This window comes from Callithrix jacchus, chromosome 14 (assembly GCF_049354715.1).
Source record: "Callithrix jacchus isolate 240 chromosome 14, calJac240_pri, whole genome shotgun sequence".
NCBI classification, from domain to species: Eukaryota; Metazoa; Chordata; class Mammalia; order Primates; family Cebidae; genus Callithrix; species Callithrix jacchus.
In genome coordinates, this window is record NC_133515.1 from 72,017,616 (window position 1) to 72,031,336 (window position 13,721).

Below are 13,721 nucleotides of genomic sequence, written 5' to 3' on the forward strand. Positions count from 1 at the left end.
CATCCTGCTAATTTTTGTATTTTTAGTAGATATGAGGTTTCATCATGTTGGCCAGGCTGGTCTCAAACTCTTGACCTCAAGTGATCTGCCTGCCTCGGCCTCCCAGAGTGCTAGAATTATGGGTGTGAGCCACCATGCCCATGCACAAAATTTCTTTTCAAAAGCTTAAGAATAAGAAATCTTCAGACAATAAAATAATAGTTAAAATAAAAAAGATGATTTTCAAAAATGACCTTAAACATTATAAAACTATAGATAAAACAGAAAGAGGTGAAGCTAAAGCCTGGAGGATAAGTCCGAAGGCCAGAAGCACCAGGCAGGGCTGGGTGAGGAGTCTCGCTGGCTTTTTCCAAGCTTGACCTTTTCCTTGGGGCACTCCTGAAAGCTGAGATCTTCCACCAGCCGTGCCTTGTGTCCAAGGCTCTAGAGTCCCACTTCCTAGGTGTCTATCAGGAAAGGCATTCAGCGGTGTCTCCCCTGGAATCAGACGGCAAATATTTGCATGACTGATGTAACATCAGCTAGTCCCCCAGCCCTTCAGTCATCTCTCTTAAGATGTGAATTCCAGAGCCCTCAAGCTCATGGATCATCGCATCAGAAACCATCTTTATGATTTGTTTTGTTTTGTTTCAGACAGGGTCTCACTCTGTCACCCAGGCTGGAGTGCAGTGTTGCGATCACAGCTCACTGCAACCTCCACCTGCTGAGCTCAAGCAATCCTCCCACCTTAGTCTCCCCAAAGTGCTGGGATTACGGGAGTGAGCCACCACACTTGGCAGAAACCATCTTTAAAGGTGATTTCACATACCTGGAAAATTATGCAGACATCTATAGAGATAGATGATCTAAATCTAGATAAAAATAGAGATACAGATAGATACAGATACAAACAGATACAGATCCCTTGCACCAGCAATCCTACTTCTATCCCAAAGATAGGCTAGCAAAAATTGCTAAACTATGTGTGGACAAAGTTCTTGATCGCAGCACCGTCTACAAAACCAGGAGGCTAGAAACAACCCAGATGTTCATCAGGAGAGGACTGCTTAGAAAAACGGTGGTGCAGCCAAGTACCGTACTGTGCAACTGCGATGGAGTGAGGAAGACTTTCAGTTGCAACTTTCAAATGATCTTTAGAACTGCGCTGTTAGCAAAGTCAATAGGGAGCAACACAGCTTTTCAATAAGAAAAAAATGAAGTGGAAACTAAGTATGCATCTATTTGCTATATTTTTAAAAAATAAACAATCCCAGAAAGTAATTTTGAAATAATTACCAGTACGGAGGAGGGAACAGATTCTGCAGGCAACGATATAGGCTAGACTTCTTATTTTATAGTTTTGACTTTGGAAGCATGTAAATATTTTAAATAAATAAACCAAAAAAGAAAAAAAAGCAGTCCCTAAGTATGTAAAAGGAACTGACTCAAATGGCATTCACTGTCTACCAAGTTGCCATTCACAGAAAAATTAGTTTGACTTCAAAACACAGTATCCTGAATACTATAATTTGAATACATCTAAAGACAAAAATTATCACAAAGAACTCTTAAATTACATTTCATAATCTTATTGTTCGAAATAATATTGGTATTATTATTTTGGAACTATTGTGTGTGTGTGTGTACAGCAGAATAAAGAAAATAGGTAGCTGAGTCATTATGTAAAAGTTGTAAAGAACTAATAGATTCTGGGCAAGAGAAAAGAGACCATATATATAATTAAAGGGTATGAATTTTGAAATCTTAAATTTGAATTGGAAATATCACCATAAACTCAGGCTTTCTTTCCCTCTTTTTAAAAAGTGTTCACTTTACATTTCTGTCCACTGAAAAAGCCTTAAACAATATGCAATATGGCAAGCCTTGTCTCTCCTAAAAATACAAAAATTAATTTGGTATGATGGCGTGCATCTATAGCCCCAGCTACTCCAGAGGCTGAGGCAGGAGAATCGCTTGAACCTGGGAGGTGGAGATTGCAGTGCGCTGCGATCGCACCACTGCACTCCAGCCTGGGTGACAGAGAGAGAGGCTTTCTCAAAAAAAAAAAAATATATATATATATATATGATATATCCAACAAGGGAGCTATATCTAGATTATACAGAAAATCTCTACAACCCAATAATGAAAAGAGAAACAACTCAATAAAAAACAGACAGAAACCAGGCATGGTGGCTCGCACCTATAGTCCCAGCTACTGGGGAGGCTGAGGCAGGAGGATTGCTTGAATCTAGGAGTTTGAGGCTGTGGTATTACTTCACTGCACTCCAGCCTGGGGGACAGAACAAGACCCTGTCTCGAAAACAAACAAACAAAAAAGGACAAATACTTCACCAAAGAGGATATATTAATGTCTAATAAGCATAGAAAAAGCTACTCAACACACTTTTTCTTTTTTTGAGACGGAGTTTCGCTCTTGTTACCCAGGCTGGAGTGCAATGGCGCAATCTCAGCTCACCACAACCTCCACCTCCTGGGTTCATGCAATTCTCCTGCCTCAGCCTCCTGAGTAGCTGGGACTACAGGCGTGTGCCACCATGCCCAGCTAATTTTTTGTATTTTTAGTAGAGACAGGTTGGTTTCACCATGTCGATCAGGATGGTCTCGATCTCTTGATCTCATGATCCACCCGCCTCGGCCTCCCAAAGTGCTGGGATTACAGGCGTGAGCCACCGCGCCCGGCCGCTACTCAACATTATTACTGCAGTTCACTGTACATAAACTACAATGCAAAAAAGCTTTTAAAACTAATTGGTTACCCTCAAAAATTATTAGGGAGTGCCAGGTGTGGTGGCTTACACCTGTAATTCCAGCACTTTGGGAGGCCAAGGCGTGCGGATCACAAGGTCAGGAGTTCGAGAACAGCCTGACCAATATGGTGAAAACCTGTCTCTACTAAAAATACAAAAATTAGCTGGGCATAGTGGTACATGCCCATAGTCCCAGCTATTCAGGAGGCTGAGGCAGGAGAATCTCTTGAACCCAGGAGGTGGAGGTTGCAGTGAGCCAAGATCACACCATTGCATGCCATCCTGGGTGACAGAGTGAGACTCTGTCTAAAAGGAAAATAAAATTATGTGGGAATCAACTCATTATTATAAAGATTGGTGGAAAAGAGAAAGAATCAAGCAATTATCCAGTCTTATGTGAATTGTGCTTCCATAGTCATAAATACAGAAGGAATAATAGAATTAGAAAAGCCCATTGGGGAATCCTCTATAAAAATAATAGGTTCAGACCAAGATAATGAATGGCTGCTAAAACATTAGGTTAGAGGCTGGTGAAGGATTCTATAATGGATGGATTCAGCGGAGCATGCTGATGAATGATTTTATAATGGATGGATTCGGCTGACCATGCTGATATCATCAATCAAAAGTAGTATTTCTAAATGTGGGACAGCCAGACATTATATACTTTCTGTTGTGATGTAGTAGCACACAGTACCACCTAGAATACATTTTGGGGGAAAAAATAATCTGAACATTGTAAAGCTTCTAGATCTAATTGCCATGAGGGATTGAAGATCTTGGGCATGCAATGAGCCAAACTGTGGGAAACTCTAAAGGTCAATAAAGAAATGTCATAAAAGAGGGCAGAAAGAGAGGGCATTAGAATAGATTAAAAGAGACTTAAAAGATACACCAATCAAATGCCAAGTATGGCCCATGTTTGGCTCTTGATTCAAACAAACCAACTGTGAAAATACTTTTCAGCAACAAGGATAGAAATTTGAATGCAGATGAGGTATGAGATGAAGCTAAGTAATTCTGATTACTCTTACTGGGTGTGATGATGATACTGTGGTTATGCTTTTTTTAAAAAGTGATTACCTGTTGGGTATATACGCTGAAGTGTTGACAGGTTAAATTAAACCATATCTGGGATCTCCTTTAAGGGGCGAATGTTGTGCAAAGGATATGGATGAAACCATGTTGACAATTCTTTAAAGTGGAAGCATGGGGGTTAACTGTACTGTTCTCTCTACTTTTGTGTATGTTTGAAATTTTCCACAATAAAGAATTGGGCTTTGGTTTTGTTTTGCTGAATTTTAAATGAGCTCGTTTCTGCAAATCATACCCTCTGGCTGTGTTCTGACCTACTGAGAGTTCAACAGGATTCCTTCCCTTTACCCATATGGAGGCCACGCACTCAATATCTGTAGGGTACGAATGACTGAAATGAGTCTGGAATAAAGGAAACAGCAGAGCAAGCCAGTGTCGTGGCAGCTGGCACTGTGTTGGAGATTAATGGAGAGTGACAAGGACTGTGGCAAATCGAAAGCCACATATACCTCCAAGATGAGCAGCCAGTCTTGCCAGGTAGGAATAAATGTAGGGCTTCTGACTTTTTTTTTTTTTTTTTTTTGAGACAAGTTCTCATTCTGTCTCTCAGGTCGGAGTACACTGGTGTGAGCTCGGCTCATTGCAACCTCTGCCTCCAAGGTTCAAGCCATTCTCCTGCCTCAGCCCCCTAAGTAGCTGGGACTACAGGCATGCACCACCATGCCCCACTAATTTTTGCATTTTTAGTAGAGATGGGGTTTCACCATGTTGGCCAGGCTGGTCTTGAACTCCTGACCTCAGGTGATCCACTCACCTCGGCCTCTCAAAGTGCTGGAATTACAGGCATGAGCCACCATGCCCAGCCCTGACTTTTCATTAGAAACTGAAAATGTCCACATTTCTGTGAAATCTCCCAATATGTAGGCAAATTATTTTTTTAATGTCAACACTTTGCAAATCATGCTGGAAGGCCTAACAAAATCTGTCTGCAGGCTAGATTTGTTCCACAGATGGCTGTTTTGTGATCCCTGATACCACACAATGTAATGATTTATATAGTCATGCATTAATAATCGGTTGACATTCTTAGCAGTTGGGTCACACTGCTGGCATGACCGAGGTTGCACACATCTGAAATCCCCAAATCTTTCACATGCAAACAGCTGTCAGGCCAGGCATCCTCACACATGGCACTTTGAACTGAATGTAGACTTACAATTATCTCTGTGAAAATTGCATCTTGTCATTTGTCAAAAACATTTGTCTCTGGACTAGCTCCACTCTTCCTCCAAATTCAAATCTGCATCCTTTCAGGCTGTGTCAGCCCAGCTCTGATGAGCCTGCCGTCCTCCAAGTGTTCTACAAAGCTAAGGTCAGCCTGGGTTCCATCAGGTTTCTCTCCTGCTGGGGCCTGGGGCTGTTCAGCTGTCACTTCAATCTTCCTTCCCAGTTTGGTCACCTCATACTTACCCGCTTCCTCCTTGAAGCCACTACACAGTGTAGTCAGGCCTAAGCCAGTGGTCTGATGCTAATACAAATGTCATAATACTTTGTGGTTTTTAAAGCATTCTCCCCTATTCTGACTTGATTTTTTTTTTTTTTTAATTGAGACAGGGTCACTCAGGCTGGAGTGCAGTGGTGCAATCTCAGCTCACTGCAGCCTCAACCTCTTGGGCTCAGGTGATCCTTCCACCTCAGCCTCCTGAGTAGCTGAACCTACAGGTGTGCCTCACCACGCTGGGTTAAGTTTTATTTTTTTTGTAGAGGCAGGGTTTCACCATGTTGCCCAGGCTGGTCTGGAACTCCTGGGCTCAAGCAATCCTTCTGCCTCAACCTCCCAAAGTGTTGGAATTACACGTGCACCACCATGTCCTGCCTAACTTGGTTTTTATCACCCGCCACAACCTTAAAAAATTCTATCAACATCACTTTAAGGCATTGGACCACAAATAGGCTCACGGTATGTTTGTTTGTTTACGGTCTAATCAATAATTTCTTAGCTGAATATTTCTAAATTAAATAAGGAAGGAACAACTAGTTTAGCTTCCTTCCTACCCTACCATCTTACCAGAAAAATGGTTCCCAAAGCCACTGCCATTTCAGCAGTGACCAGTAGGGACAGAAACAATATTGGAAAATGTTCTAACCATAAGAGTTCTCGGAAAATGGAATAGATCACCTTGAGAGGAACAGAAATTCTGATGTTCATCGTTTTCAAATAGGAGCTGGGGGCTTGTGGAAGGGCTTTCTCTGTGGATAAGAGGTTGGCAGAACGATCTCTCATTCATTTATGGTTGTCTATTTGGGATCTTGCTTTGAGCTGAGCTCTGAGAAGTACCTAACAAACTCCTGGTGGTCAGTGAGTTACCTGTGAAGGTTAGAAACCTGCACTTAACGCCAGACACGGTGGCTCACGCCTGTAATCCCAGCACTTTGGCAGGCCGAGGCAGGCAGATCACGAGGTCAGGAGATTGAGATCGTTCTGGCTAACACAGTGAAACCCCGTCTCTACTAAAAATACAAAAAATTAGGTGGGCATTAGCTGGGCATGGTGGCACACACCTGCAACCCAGCTACTCAGGAGGCTGAGGCAGGAGAATCACTTGAACCCGGAAGGTGGAGGTTGCAGTGAGCTGAGATCCTGCCACTGCACTCCAGCCTAGGCTACAGAGCTAGACTGTCTCAAAAAAAAAGAAACCTGCATTTACCAAGTCTGAAAAGTGTTTCTACTTTGCGCATTTTAAAATTAATCCTCTCTTACAAAGCAGTTTTTGGCAAATTTCCTTTTGAAAATGCCATCCCTTTCTTCATTATTCAAAAAAATGGAAGGAATCCATACAATGGACTATTATTCAATTATAAAAAGAAATGAAGCAATATGGATGAATCTTGAAAACATTGTAAGTGAAAAAGCCAATTACAAAAGACCGCATGCTGTATGATTCTATTCATAGGAAAGACCAGACTAGGGAACTCTATAGAGACAAAAAGTGGATTTGTGGTTGCTTAGGGCTGGTGAGGAAGCAGGATGGGAAGATGGGAGGGTGAAAACTAGTCTTGAGGTGATGAAAATGTTTGAAAATTGACTGTGGTGATGATTATACTTACCTGTGAATATACTAAAATCCATTGAACTGTACACTTTAAAATGGATGAGTTGTATGGTATAGGAATTATATCCCATTAAAGTTTTTTTTTTTTTTTAAAGAAAGTTTTTTTGCTGTTGTTGTTTTTAGACAGAGTCTCGTTTTGTCGCGGAGGCTAGAGTAGGGACGCCATCTCGGCTTACTACAACCTCCGCCTCCCAGGCTCAAGCGATTCTCCTGCCTCAGCCTCCCAAGTCGCTAGGATTACATCACCATGCCCGCCTAATTTTTTTGTATTTTTAGTAGAGATGGGGTTTCACCATGTTGGCCAGGCTGTTCGCGAACTCCTGACCTCTTGATCCCCCCACCTTGGCCTCCCAAAGTGCAGAGGTTACAGGGGTGAGTCACCCCGCTTGGCTGCAGTTTTTGTTTGTTTGTTTGAAACAGGTCTGGCCCAGACCGGGGTACCATGTTGCCATCTCAGCTCACTACAACCTCCGCCTCTCGAGTTCAAGAGATCCTCCCACCTCAGCATCCTGAGTAGCTGAGATTACAGGTACGTGCCACCACATACCTCGTATTTTTAGTAGAGACGGGGTTTCGCCCTGTTGGCTAGGCTGGTCTTAAACTCCTGGGTGATAAAAATCCGCCCACCTCGGCCTCCCAAAGAGCTGGGATTACAGGCGTGAGCCACCGCACCTATTTTTTTTTTTTTTTAATTATTATTCTTTTTTAATGGATAGAGATTTCATTTGTTTTCGAGCCTGGGCTGCATTTCTACAGGGGACCCACCCCATGCCGCTGAGGGTGTCTGTGAGCCGGAAGCGACCTCCCTGGGGTTGGCGAGGAACCCGGCGCCGGGACGAGGGGAAGTGGGCGGCCCTTCCCACATGCCAGTTGGTACAGGGCTCCCCCGTTCTGCATCTGGGGCTGGGTGGGTGACAGCAACCGGAGCCTGGGCTAGCAGAGGAGACAGAGGAGAGCTCCGCCCTCCATCCACTTCTCTGAACGTTCTAGGTCTTGCTTTTCATCCCTCGCAGAGTAGTATTTCCACCCACAATCTAGCAACGATCCAGTCCATGAAAACAGCTGAAAATCTCCCCTTTGAAAGAACACGTCCAGGAGGCTTCTCACCCCTTAACTAAGCCTGTACCCGCTTTGCCCACCCCCCTGGGATGTGGGTCAGGGCGCATGCGCCCACCACTTGGCTTGATTTCCCACTCCCGGGAGGACTTCTGAACCAGGATTTGTCACGTGCTTCTATGAGAAGGGGCACAGGATGGCGAGGGGAATGCTCGGAGCACATTCTCCAAACTGCAAATCTGCCCAGGGACGGCAGGGTGCTTGGGTTGAGAAGGGCCCGCAGACAAAAGCGAGGGGGGGAGAACTCATCACGAGTTACACTGGCGGAAAACAGCCGCCCCAGATCTCCCCACAGCTCCCCTGGCGCCCCGCGCTGGGCCTCGGGCCCCAACGCCTGGGAGTGGTCTGCGGTGCTTGAGCTCCGCCCGGGGCCGTGGCAGCGCCCTGGGCCTCATCTCGGCACAGGGAGCTCCGGCTTGCCGTGCAGAGTGAAGTGACCAGAATATTTGATCCCCACGGCCAGCTAGGGACCATGCCACAGTGCAGCTCCTTGCCACCTCTATCCGCCGTCCTGTGGTCCAGGACTGGGTGCTGTTACAGGACTCGCCTAAGCAGAGCACTAGGAGGGCGCAGTGGGTGGGTGTCCGGCTTGGAAGGGCTGGATACCTCGCGGTGGCAACAAGTAGCGCGGAAAAGGGGCCAGTGAATCCACTGCGAGCCGCTTCCTGCTTGCTGCTGACGGGGGCGTGCGGCAAGCCAGTTAGAGACGAGAACTGAGAAGACTAAAGAAAGACTAACTCCTTCCTTCAGGCAAAGATACACAAAACGGGTAGTAGACATCCAAAAGAGGGGGGGAGTAGACATCCAAAAAGGGTCGTGCTCCAGGTGAGGCTCGAACTCACAACCTCGGCATTGCTCTGCTTGTACTGCCGTATAAGTACCGCGCGCTAACCGATTGCGCCACTGGAGCTCCGCTAAGCCGGCCTCGCGATGGCTCTATCAGGGCACACTGGCGCCCGCGGCAGCCCGCAGCGGAGCATGCGCGTTCGCGGCGCGAGCCCAGGCCCGAGTCTTCTGCGACTCCGCGCCGAGTTGTCGGCGGTGGCTCGGCTGTACCTCGGCGGAGCGAGCCTGGGAAGCCTGCGAGTGTCGGCCTCTGGAATGGAGGGGCCGCCTAGCATGGCCGTGACGGCAGGGCCACGGGGGCCCTGCAAAGAGCGCAGCGCGCAGCCCCGGGCCTCGCCGTAGAAGGAGCGGCCCTGGCGCCTGCGGCCGGAACCCCCTCTATGGGCTTCGCGTCCCGGAGCCGGCCAGCGAGGGGCAGGGCCCAGGCCCGGGGGGCGGCAGGCGGTCCTCTCCGCGGTGGTGACGCGGGACGGGGGTGGGGCTGAGGCTGAGCCTGGCAGCCTAGCTCCCGGGCCCCGAGGAGGCCCGACCAGACTCCCCGCGGGGTCCCCGGAAGGAGCGCGTCCCGAGACCCCCAGTGGCGGCTATCAGGGCGGGGCCGGGGGAGGCGCGAGGCTGTGGCTTGGCGCCTGATCCGACTTGCTAGGTTCCCGCGGCGCTCGGGCCCCCCAGGCAGGAGGCGGGACCCCGATACCCGGCCAGGCCACCCCACGCGGAGATAGCCCGGGCTTTGGAGAAGTTGCAGTCCAAACCCTGCGTGTGTTTTTTGGCCACAAAATGTTTGATGTTAAAACCAATTTTCAGTATTTTAAATCATGAGCTCGCATACAATTATCGAGAATACATTTAAAAACAAAATCTAAACACACTGCACCCAGGGCTGAACTATGACTGTCCTGGGTCGTAGGCACTTTTGTCTTCGTGGGCCCCTGTCCTCCATTAAAAAAAAAAAAAAACTAGGCCAGGCTCCGTTGCCAGCACTTTGGGAGGCCGAGCGGGGGCGGTTCACCTATGGACAGGAGTTCGAGACCAGCCTGGCCAACATGGTGAAACCTCCCCACCATCTCTACTAAAAATATAAAAATTAGCCGGGCGTGGTGGGGGGTGCCTGTAATCCCAGCTACTCTGGAGGCTGAGGCAGGAAAATCTCTTGAACCTGGGAGGCGGAGGTTGCAGTAAGCCGACATCACCACTGCACTCCAGCATGGGCAACAAAAGCCAGACTCTGTCTCAAAAACAAAGAAAAACTTTTGAAAAATTATATTTTACCACTGTGGTGATATAAAAAATGAGTGTAATTCAAGCTGAATTTATTGCTGTCGTTATTACTATTTTGTCATCTGTTATTACTGTATTTTTCTCTCATTTCAAAAGAAATTAACATTTAAATATTTTTGCTGGCCTAGGCACTGTGCCTGTTATACCTAATTGATAAGGCTGCCATGAACCTGGTCCTCCAGGGAAGCTAGCAGCCACCTCCCGAGTGCCCACCACCCCCTGTCTCTTCCTTCAGGCTTGTCTCACTCATCTTGATGGTCTCTGAGCACCTGCTGGCATATTGGTCACCTGTTTGGTGACCTCCGTTCTCCTGGAAGAGCCAGCCAAGCAAACAACAGAATGATTATGGCAATAATGGAGGAAACTGCATGAGCAAGCGTTGGACAGAATGAAGGTCATTTGTGTCATCACGTTGAGTGTGATTACACTCTCAGTAATAGGTTGTGTTAGGTGACAGAGGTCAAGCACTGGGATGGTATCGGACTGTAGAAGGCCTTGAATCTCGAGCAGAAGAGTTAAAGTGGTCAGATGGACCATGAGGAAGTAGCAAAAGATTCTATGTAAGGCAGGGCCTCCTGAAGGAGTTTTTAGGAAGGTCTCCCAAGAAAGAAGCCAGGAGAGGCTGTTTCCAGATGGTTTTGTCAGCTTATCAGCCTGGAAGGCTGTTTCCAGATGGTTTTGTAAGCTGAGAGACACACATGGAGACTCAGGAGCTCAGAATAGGGATGGTCAACACCCCGCAAGATCCCATCCTGCACCATGCAGGTGGTGGGTGCAGGGCTCTTTACAGCGTGCCAGGATTAGGGCTCCTTGGAGGCTTTGTGGGTGAGGCCAGGGTAAATCAAGGACAACAGAGAGTAATCTGTTAAATAAGTTCTTCCTGGAAGCTGGAACAGGATAAAAAGGTAAAGGCAGTTTGTGGTTTGTGCAGGGTGGGGATGATTTTTTGCCCCTAAATTGAAAGGGGTTAATTCCTGGTGAACAAGGAAATTGTGGACCCATACACAACGTCTTCTCAAATCCCGTAGCATTTGCAGAATCTGCCGTTCCTCCCTACTGAGTCTCTCAGACAGAGCCCACCTGGTGAACCATGAGCAGCAGAGTTGGCCCTCGGTGGTCCCTTCTCACTAGCCCCATTCATGGATCTACTCCTTTACTGGTTCCACAGATGCTGACTGATTCCCGACTGTATTCAAGGGGAAGGCAGCACCTCATAAAGGGAACCTAAATTGCTTAAGCCACAAGAATATTGGTGCTCTAAGGAGGAAGTCTCGTGCGGGTAAGGCTGTACCTGCTGAGGGGGGCAGGGTCAGAACCTCTGCTGCTGGAAATCTTTTCCTGCAAGGAAAAGTCTCCTGGGACCTGAAGGGCACTTAACCTTACCCAGACTGTCGCTAAAGAACAATGAACTAGGAGTCTTTGTTGTGGTACTCTTAAGTTTGTAAGAGACCGTAATAGTCTTTTACTCTCTCCGGACCTCAGTTTCCTCACCTATAAATGGAAGAATCTAGACCAGATAAGAGCTCTCCAGCCTGACTTGACTGGTGGAGGACCCCTTTTACCATGTTGACTCTTCCCAACACCTTGAAATTATTTTACCATGCAATAATTTGTATATGATGTGTAATAGAGAAGGGACTGTTAAAACTTATTTTAGATCCATTTATAACTTTAAAACGGTATTATCACCCAGGAGCTTTGGCTCACGCCTGTAATCCCAGCACTTTGGGAGACTCAGGCAGGTGGATCACTTGATCCAGGAGTTTGAGACCAGCCTGGCCAACATGGGTGTTGGGTTGCAGTGAGCTGAGATCACACCTCTACATTTCAGCCTGGGCGACAGAGACCCTGTCTCAATAAATAAATAAATACAGCAATAATAGCTATATTATTAAAATACTAGTTTCAAGGTTTTCACGTTTTTCAAGTAATGCAGAATGTTTACTTTAAAGTAATTATGTAAGGGGAAAGCATGCTTTGTTAACAAATATCTTTTAAAATAACATATATCTGGTATTGGGACAAATGTATATTAAAATGTATGAAACTTAATGACTCATTGTACCATCAAAAATAGACAAAAACTGCTTTCCTAAATGAATGTTTGGAATTTATGCCTTTTGCATTTTTTTTAAAAAAACTGGTTTATTTTTATTACTTTCATTTTTTTATGTCTAAATGATGAGATAAAACAGAAGGGTTCAGATTACTGTATGCAAGTGACATTCTGCAAATAGCATTATGTGGGTTCGGCTGATCTTCATTTCTAATAACGAGAGGCCAAATCAGATCTAATGGTCACTATATTTTCTCTTTATGACTTTGGTTTCAGAGGTACAAGACACATTGTGACGAGCCATATAGTTTGATTGGCTGAATGCAATTTGTAGGTCTAGTGAATGAAAATCGTCTTGGTTCAAAAGTGTAAAATTATCATTTTATGGTCCTCATTTACTTTATCCCAGCAAATGTTTTATATTTTCTATTTTTAACCAGCATTTTATTGTGGGTATATGTTAAGCGGCATATGACTTTTAAAAATATTGCTGTAGAGTAGTCAAAGCCCACATGAGAAGCCACCCAAGCAGCTGTCATGTGAACGCATATCTGGTGTTAAAGGAATGAATGCTTCGTGTACTGGTGAGCACGCATTCAGAGGCTTCCAAAGTAATTCCATTTTAATGGGTATCGGGGGATCCTAAAGGATTATTTTAATTGTTATTTTTCCAAATGGAAATGTAAAAGACTCCACTGCCACGTGCAACAGTGTGGACCTTCCTGAATGCCTTTCAGAACCCCCTCTGTCTGGCAGTGTCTGAGGTCCTCTACTGTCCTGAAAGTCTGTGACGCTTACCAGCACCGCCAGGGAAAATGACCGTTTATTTTCCCTTAGGAGGAGAAAGATGTATAGGTCCCAAGGCCCACGCTCTAGGGAAGTGTGATACAGATTCGAACCAATTACATGTAGGGTGGAACAGATGAGAATCTGAGGGATCCCATCTGATTATCCAGATTGACTCTGAAATGAAGAAGTGGTGAAAGCCTGTCAGATGAAAAAAATTTTAAAGATTGGTAACGTCCAGTGTTGAGGAGAGTGTGGGGGAATTGATAGCCTTCAGCTGGTTTTGTTTTTAAGACAGTTTAGCAGAATCTGTCAGTGTTTTAAAAGCATGTATCTTTTGACCCAGCAGTTTCTATAGGATTGTCTCTTACAGATACACCCGTACTTGTGAACAAATATACCACATTTCATCAAATCTAAAACACCCAAAATTGTAAAACGTGCTATTATTTTGTGTACCATTAAGAAAACAAAACCTACCATTTTAACTATGACACAGTCCTTTCGTATCACTTAGAATTGTATTTTATACTCATTAAGATCGCTTCTATGGAGGACTCGATGTATTTTTAATCAAATGTTCCTCTGGAGAGCCACTGCTTTCTACTCACCTTTTCAGCTTCATGGTTTCTGTCACTGACAAACACTTCAAGGAGGACAGCAGCTCAGGGTGCTGCGCTTACCTGAATGCGGTCTTCTTCTCCATGAAGTCTTGGCCCCTTACCCCTTAGGCTGCCTTGG

The 13,721-nt window shown here is 45.7% G+C and overlaps 1 non-coding gene across 1 annotated transcript; it reads right to left on the reverse strand.

Moving 5' to 3' along the window:
* Window positions 1–8,831: 8,831 nt before the first annotated feature.
* On the reverse strand, window positions 8,832–8,924 carry TRNAI-UAU (transfer RNA isoleucine (anticodon UAU)). The gene is given in 2 exon segments: window positions 8,832–8,867; window positions 8,887–8,924. It is a non-coding gene; the product is annotated as a tRNA-Ile (tRNA).
* Window positions 8,925–13,721: the final 4,797 nt, after the last annotated feature.